This window comes from Carlito syrichta, unplaced genomic scaffold, assembly GCF_000164805.1.
Source record: "Carlito syrichta isolate Samal-C Ts95f unplaced genomic scaffold, Tarsius_syrichta-2.0.1 Scaffold305756, whole genome shotgun sequence".
NCBI classification, from domain to species: domain Eukaryota; kingdom Metazoa; phylum Chordata; class Mammalia; order Primates; family Tarsiidae; genus Carlito; species Carlito syrichta.
Genome location: NW_007249852.1, coordinates 161,358 through 168,227, shown reverse-complemented (window position 1 = coordinate 168,227; position 6,870 = coordinate 161,358). Strand labels below are relative to the sequence as shown.

At 39.3% G+C, this 6,870-nt stretch overlaps 1 protein-coding gene across 1 annotated transcript in view; it reads left to right on the top strand.

Annotated features, from left to right (window-relative positions):
- ULK2 (unc-51 like autophagy activating kinase 2) overlaps positions 1-6,870 on the top strand; it is a 99,405-nt gene that overhangs the window by 60,605 nt on the left and 31,930 nt on the right. The window lies entirely within an intron of this gene.

The window sequence follows — 6,870 nt, the reverse complement described above, 5'->3', positions numbered from 1 at the left end:
TTGCCTGAGCCCGCGGGTTCAAGACCCACCTGGGCAACTTGGCGAGACCTCATCTCTACAATAAATCAAAAAATTAGCCAGATGTGGTAGCACACGCTTGTAGTTCCAGCTACTTGGAAGGCTGAGGCGGAAGGATCGCTGGAGCCCAGCCGGTAGAGGCAGTGGTGGCCAGGAGTGGCCACTGCACTCCAGTCTGGGTGACAGAGTGAGACTCCAACGCAAAAAAAACAAAAACAAAAACTCTATACTCATTAAACATTACCTCCCCATTTCCCTCTCTCTCCAAGGCCTTGATAGCCATCGTTCTACTTTCTGTTTCTGTGAATTTGACAACTTTAGATACCTCTTTAAGTGAAATCATGCAGTATTTGTCTTTTTGTGACTGGCTTATTTTACTTAACATAATGTTTCAGGATTCATCCATATTGTAGCCTGTCAGGTTTCCTTCCTTTTTAAAGGTGAATAATATTCCATTGTCTGTGTACCTACCACATTTTGTTTATCCATTCATCCTTAGATGGACATTGATTGTTTCTACCTCTTGATTATCGGCATGCTGCTAGGAACATGAGCATGTAAATATCTTTCAAGATCCTGCTTTCAGTACTTTGGATATTTACCTAGAAGTGAGATTGCTGGATCATGTGGTAATTTTGTGTTTAATTTTTTAAGGAATCAGCATGTTTTCCATAGCAGTTGCACCATTTTACAATGCTACCAACAGTGCACAGGGGTTCTAGTTTCTTCACATTCTCACCAATAGTTGTTATTTTCTATTTTTTTGTTTTTGCTTTATTTTTTATTTTTTTGAGTCAGAATCTCACTGTTACCCAGGGTGGAGTGCAGTGGCATGCTCGCGGCCACCACAGCCTCGACCTGCTGGGCTCAGGCGATCCTTCCACCTCAGCCTTCCCAGTAGCTGGAACTGCAGACACGCACCACCACACCCCAGCTAATTTTTTGATTTATTGTAGAGGTCTCGCCAAGTTGCCCAGGCTGGTCTCAAACCCGTGGGCTCAGGCAATCCTCTCACCTTGGCCTCCCAGTGTTAGGATTATAGGCATGAGCCACTGCGCCCAGCCATTTTCTATTTTTTGGTAGTAGCCATCCTAATGAGAGTGACGTGATAATCTCATTATAGTTTTGATGTGCACTTCTGTAATTGTTAGTGATGCTGAGCATCTTTTCATATGCTTCTTGGCCACTTTATATATCATTTTTAGATAAATGTTTATTCAAGACCTTTTCCCATTTTTAGATTGGATTATTTGGGGGGGGGTTGTTGTTGGATTGTAAGAATTCTATATACTTCTTGGATATTAACCCCTTGTCAGATATATGATTTGCAAATATTTATTCCCATTCTGTTGGTTGTCTTTTCATTCTGTTACTTGTGTCCTTTGTTGCATAGAAGTTTTTAAGTTTGAGGAGTTCCCATTTGTCTATTTTTTTGTTTTGTTGCCTGTACTTTTGGTGTCATATCCAAGAAATTTACCTAATCCAGTGTCATTTAAGCTTTCCTCTACATTTTCTTCTAGGAGTTTTATAGTTTGGGGTGTTATGTTTAGGTCTTTAATCCCTTTTGAGTTAATTTTTGTGTATGGTGTAAGATAAGATTCCAGCATAATTCTTTTGCTTGTGGATACTCATTTTTACCAGCACCATATACTGAAGAGGTTCACCTTTATTATGTTGAGGTAGTTTTCTTCTATTTCTAGTTTATTGAATATTTTTTTATCATGAATGGGTATTGAATTTTATCATGCTTCTGTAATAAATGAGATAATTGATTGTTAATGTGGTATATCATATAATATTGAATGATTTTCATATGTTGAATCATCTGTGTATCCAGGCATAAATACCACTTGGTCATGATATATGATCTTTTTAATGTGCTGTTAAATGTGATTTACTAGTATTTTGTTGAAGTTTTTGCATCTATGTTATCAGGAATATTGCCTTGTCATTTTCTTTTCTTATAGTGTCTTTGCCTGCTTTGGTATCCAGGTAATGCTGGCTTCATAAAATGAGTTTGGAAATATTGCCCCCTCTTCAGTTTTTTGGAAGAGCTTGAGAAGGATTGGTGTTAATTCTTCTTTAAATGTTTAGTGGAATTCACCAGTTAAGCCATCTGGTCCTGGGCTTTGCTTTGTTGGGAAGTTTTTGATTACTGATTCAATCTCCTTTCTAGTTATGAATCCCTTCAGATTTTCTGTTTCTTCATGATTTAGTCTTGATAGGTTTTACATTTCTGGGAATGTATTCAATTCTTCTAGATTATTCAGTTTGTTGGTATACCATTGTTCATAGTATTCTTTATAATCTTATTTATTTATTTTTAAAGACAGAGTCTCAATGTGTTGCTCAGGCTAGAGTGCTGTGGCTATTCACAGGTATGACCGTGGTGCACTGCAGCCTTGAACTCCTGGGCTTAAATGATCCTCCTGCCTCAGCCTCCCAAGTAGCTGGGACTACAGGCTCACACCACCGTGAAGAAAAGTAAATAAGAAAAGTAGTATGATTGTCTATACACTCATCTCTAATTCTATTAAATACTCACATTTTTAAGAGAAATAAACTAGCATAAGTTCAATTGAAACCATACACACACACACACACACACACACACACACTTGCATATACCTATGTATGTTATATGTATATGTACATGTATATACACATATATGTATATTTATATGTATACATCATCCATAAGCAATAAATAATTTTTTGCATGTTTTACATAAGTGGCATGGTATTTTATATCTTACTTTTCAAAAAAATTTTTTTTTGCTCAGCAAGGAAGCATTAAAAGGCTAAGTTGAGGCTTTAAATATCCTGGTGGTGAAGTAAGAAAGGAAAACCAGATGTGAATAGAGTAAGATACAGGCTTTCTCTAGCTTTTTTTTTTCTCTTGGTACCAAAGATATCTACAAAGAGACGGTATTATTCAACTTTTGCTAGGTAAATTCTGTGGTAATGAACAACCCCCAGACTTCAGTAGCTTTCAACAAGGGTCTATTTCTTACTTATGTTACTGCTGGCTGTTTATCAACTCTGGTTCGCTGTCATATGTTTTCTTCTTTCTGGTTTTCAGGTCAAAAGAGCACCTCCATTTGGGGCATGCTGTTCTCAAAGGAGAGGGGAATAAGAGTGAAGGCAGAACTGCATAATGCCTTTGAAAACTCCTGTTCTGCCCTCTTTCACTTACCCTCTACTTTGAGAAGAGCATGTCCCAAACGGAAGCTGCTCTTTCATCCTGCTTCTCAGGGGCTTGTGACAGGGAGAGGAGTACACCACATAGAGTGTAGCAACAGGTCCAGAGAGAGGTAGTGAATATTTTGAAAAGAAAAAAAATGCATTCTACCACAAAATATTAAGTGCAAATGAAAACAGAAGTATAAAAAGAGCATTAAAAGTTATGCCGTATGCATGGTTAAAATGGTTGATACAGGTAAAAAACTTATTCCTCATGAAACCATTAAGATTTTGTGGCCAGGTGCAGTGGTTCATGCCTGTAATCCCAACACTTGGGAGGCTGAGGCAGTGGGAGGATCATTTGAGACTAGGAGTTCAGGACCTACCTGGACAATGTAGTGACACCCAGTCTCTAAAAAAGAATTTTACTTTCTGGCATTCGTTGGGGAGCATATATTGAAGAAAAGATATATATATGTTGTGTGATTTTAACTAAAGCCTTTGAAAGTCTTAAAACCTGAAGTTTTTGACCTACAACACTCTGGCATTGCTAGGCATAAATGTAGTCTACCATTTCAGGAAAACATTGCTAAGAAATGTAAAAGATAATTAGACACTGTGTGAGCCACACTTAAGTGGATTTTGTTGTTTCTCTTAGTTATATTAGTAATGAACTACTCCTATTCATCCTTCCTTGAGGTTTTCATTTCATGTCTCTAAAAAGGTTGTACAAAGTTACACTTTTTCTTGACATTATTGACTAGCTTTATTGAATGCCAGCTAAATAATACATGCCTACTACTTATTAATGCTTAATAGGTCCTCATGAAATCTTACTGAACTGCTTCTAAAGAGTATTGATATACTTTAGTACATTTAAGGAACTTGTTTGTTTGGTTTTTGGGTTTTTTAGAGACGAGGTCTCGCCAAGTTGCCCAGGCTGGTCTTGAACCCTGGGCTCAGGCAGTCCTCTTGCCTCAGCCTTCCAAAGTGCTGGGATTACAGGCATGAGCCACTGCACCCAGCTTTTAAGGAATTTTTAAATAGGAAAAACAAAAGAAAATGCTATGAAAAAGACTTCAAATTAGGACTAGGAACTTTGGAACTATGTGGTGTTAATCTATCTATCTGTAAAATAGGTTAAAACTAGAAGTTCCTTCAGTGTCTCAGTAACCTTTTTTTTTTTTGAGACAGGGTCTCACTCTGTTTCCCAGGCTGGGTTGCAGTGGTTTGATCATAGCTCACTGCACCCTTGACTTCCTGGGCTCAAGTGTTCCTCCTACCTCAGCCCCCCGAGTAGTTAGAGCTACTGATATTGATGTGCACCACCATGCCCAGCTAATTTGTTTTCAGTTTTTAGTTTTTGTAGAGACAAGGTCTATGTTGCCTAGGCTGGTCTCGAATTCCTGGCCTCAATTGATCCTCCCGCCTTGGCCTCCCAAAGTGCTAGGATTACAGGCTACCATTCCCAGGTGTGTCTCAGTAATTTTCAGTATTTTTCAGTATTTGTAGGCTAAAAGAAATAACTAACAGTTCCATTTGTTAAAGTAGTTCAGATCAAATAACTTAATAGTAGTTTTAGTTTATAATGTTAGTAGTAATTTTCAGTGTGTCTGTGTGTTTCCTCAAAAATTTGATGTACTCCAAGGAAATCCTTGATGACAGTGGCATCTTGGGTTCCCTTGGTACACAGTTTGGGAACTATGGGAGTAAGCAAATCTTATATTTGCTGTATTTTCTGAGGTGTATTTGCTGCCTTTTCTGAGGATATGGAAGTTCGAATATGGGAATTGTGTATTTCCAGGTTTTCTCTTCTTTTGATTTGCTGCCATTTTTTCTTCTTGAGTCAACTTTGACTTCTTTTTTGTTTCTCTTCCTATGGTATAATTCTTTAGCTTTTCTTTCTTTCACTAATAAGTGCATTTTCTTTTTTTCTTTATTTTTTTTTTGAGTTGGAATCTCACTCTGTTGCCCAGACTGGAGAGCAGTGGCTGCTCCCGGCCACTGCAGCCTCGAACTGCTGGGCTCCAGTGATCCTTCCGCCTCAGCCCTCCAAGTAGCCGGAATTACAGTCATGTGCTACCATGCCCAGCTGATTTTTTGATTTATTGTAGAGATGAAGTCTCGCTCCCCGCGGGCTCAGGCAATCCACTCACCTCAGCCTCCCAAAGGTGCGGGATTGCAGGCTGAGCCACCGAGCCCGGCTAATAAGTGCATTTTCAACTAAATAAATACTTGTTAATAATAGTGCCTTCCTTATTTATATGACAGTCTTCAGTACATGTAGAGAATAATATCTGTTCCTGTGCACCCAGACAAAAAGTAGTACAGGCGTGGGAAGTTAAGATATCGGAATTCTGAAGACTGGTTCTTACCAACCATTGATGGAGACCAACTGCATATACAGCCAATGGTGCATTCGGGTATGCCATCTCTGAGTGGAATCCTACCCTTCTGATGGCTTCCGTGTACACTAACCCCTTTCTTCTTGGACCCTTTACTAGCTTTCCAGCTGTGGGCCTGTGTACCAGACTAGGCCCTTCTCTCTTGTTGCTTTGACTTCTAGGTAAATAAAAGTTTACTCTCGCTGACTCCCCACCCCTCACACTGCCCTGTGAGCATGAGCTCACAACTGTGGCTCAGCATTAGTCTGCGGGACTGGGCTTCACAGGAACTCTTTTTATTATGATATTGTGGGGTACAGTTAAGGGTTAGGTATACAAATATGCTTTGTTCAGGCACCCTTGTTGATAAGAGGTGTCTCCCCATCCCCAGGCAGATATTTACTACCGTTAATCCCATCTCCCTTCCCCTCCCCTCCATAGTTTCCCACCACTGTCAGTCATTTTCTTATAGTATTACGTTGGATGTTCAAGGTCCACTATATGAGTGAGAACATATGATACTCAGATCTTTGTTTCTGTGAGAGATCACTCAGTATTATAGACTCTAGTTCCATCCAGGTTGCTGCAAAATTCATGATTTTGTTCTTTTTTATGGCTGCATAGTATTCCATCTTTATATGTACCACATTTTTTTAATCCAGTCCTCTCTTGATGGTAGCATGGTTGCTTCCAGGTTCTTGCTATTGTGAACAATGCTGTGATAAACATACATGTGCAAGTATCTTTTTGATAGAGTGATTTGAGTTCTTCAGGGTATATTCCCAGTAGGGGGATTGCAAGGTCATATGGGAGGTCAGTATTTAGAGCTTTTAGGAATCGCCATACTGTTTTCCACAGAGGTTGCACTAGTTTGCATTCCCACCAACAGTGCAGAAGTGTTCCCTTTTTGCCACACCCTCTCCAGCCACTGATATTTTTTGAGTTATTGATAATTGCCATTCTGACTGGAGTTAGGTGGTATCTCAGTGTGGTTTTGATTTGCATCTCCCTGATGATTAGTGAGGTTCACCATTTCTTCATGTGTTTGTCTTCCTTTGAGAAGTGTCTGTTCATATCTTTTGCCTGATTTATAATGGGGTTGTTTGTTTTTTTTCTTTTCAGCACGTTTGAGTTCCTTGTAGATCCAAGATGTTAAGCCTTTATCGGACCTGGAGTTGGCAAATACTTTTTCCCAGTCTGTAGGCTGTCTCTCTGCTCTCTTGATGGTTTCTTTGGCTTTGCAGAAGCTTGTCAGTTTAATGAGGTCCCACTTGTCTATCTTATC